The sequence below is a fragment of the Ranitomeya variabilis genome, chromosome 4 (assembly GCF_051348905.1).
Source record: "Ranitomeya variabilis isolate aRanVar5 chromosome 4, aRanVar5.hap1, whole genome shotgun sequence".
NCBI classification, from domain to species: Eukaryota; Metazoa; Chordata; class Amphibia; order Anura; family Dendrobatidae; genus Ranitomeya; species Ranitomeya variabilis.
The window spans coordinates 605227970-605229504 of NC_135235.1; the positions used below are offsets into that span (position 1 = coordinate 605227970).

Consider the following 1535-nt stretch of genomic DNA (forward strand, 5'->3'; position numbering starts at 1 on the left):
AGACACTTATATGGGCATTTGGATATACCTAGATTGTATGATTGTTCTTTACACTGTTGCGATTGTTGCTTTTGATAAAGGTTACAAGTATTATACTTGAGATTTATGTTTTTTTACTTTACAAATGTTTAAGTTCAGATACAGAACTATAGAGATTTTGTTGTGTTTTGTGTCATGTTTCTTTGTGTTTATGAATAAAATAACCACAATGATGTTTTTATGAGCGACAGTTTATATTGTTTAATAAGTCTTGTTTACTGTTTGTTCAAATATAAACCTGAGTGGTTTTTAAAAAAAAAAATCTGTTCTTATCAGTTTAATATCTGATACGTCGCCTATTTGGGGACCATATATTAAATGGATTTTTAGAACAGGGAGATGGAAAAAGAGCTTGCTCTGTCCACTCCAAGCATTGACCCGTTATTGCAGTATCTCCGGGAACAGTGCACTCCTTCTCTGATCCGGTTTCTAAAAACAGATTGAATTGAAATCAGCGCAAGTTGTCTTTTAACCCTTTATGTGAATTCATTTCAGGGTCAAAGAAGCACATTTCAGATGCCAAATGTAGCATTTTGCTCGATTTCACTTGACCATTTGCAAAATTTTGTGTGCCTTGCCTTGCTTTCACCTATGTATGTCAAACTTTGTATTGCATTCAATATGCAATCAATCAATCAATCAATCTGTCTTTACTGGTTGCAACAGGTGTGTTAAGATGTAGGCCTGTATTAGTCCTTTGTTGCAGTGTTGCAAATATACTGTGCCATCTACAAAATTAGGCCCCTGCTGTCAGCACTTGGTGTTTAAATTAAAGTATCCATACAGCTGTGGGTGCCACAGGGTGTACTACCTCGTTCCTTATAATGGAAACTTACTAGGTAGTAGGTTGTTGGAGTCCTATCATTATACCTGTACTGATCTCCGTTCTTTCTTTTCTTTCTTTTCTTTCTTTTCTTTCTTTTATTTTTTTCTCTTTTTCTCTTCTCTTAACATATTTTATTATTTTTTGTTTGCTCTTTCTTGTAAGTGTGACCTGCTCTGCCCCTTCTCACATTGTATACAAATTGATGTATAAACTGCTGTGGTATCACCATAGTGGTAGTGGAGCTACTGATGAGGGGGAGGGGAGTAGAATGTTGGTACTAATATCAATGGTTACCGTTATAATGTTTGTACACTTCACCTTCTTGTTGAATAAAAATATTTTGAACAATAAATTAAAGTATCCAATGAGTAGTTCTGACATACATACCACATTTGTGACCGCATGAATTCTTTTGTGAAACATTGTCTCCCTCTTGTGGACCACTGACTTTTAAATGCGGTGTATTATATGCATTTTTTTTTTTTAAAAAAAGGAAAAATGGTGCCTGTGCTGATCTTGAATATGCTTGCCTTGTCCATCTACACCTGTGTGAGTATTCTAATGCTTTTTACCAACCAGGAGCGCTGCCTGCAGTAGATAGAATCTTAGCACGGAACCCTCACGTGCAGCCACAATGAGCCTTTATCCATTGTCTCCGGAACGCTCACGT

General features: G+C 36.1%; 1 non-coding gene across 1 annotated transcript; it reads left to right on the forward strand.

The window, feature by feature from the left end:
* Nucleotides 1–264: 264 nt before the first annotated feature.
* LOC143770680 (U2 spliceosomal RNA) lies at nt 265–454 on the forward strand. Its single transcript, XR_013214699.1, has one exon. It is a non-coding gene; the product is annotated as a U2 spliceosomal RNA (small nuclear RNA).
* The last annotated feature ends 1081 nt before the right edge of the window (nt 455–1535 follow it).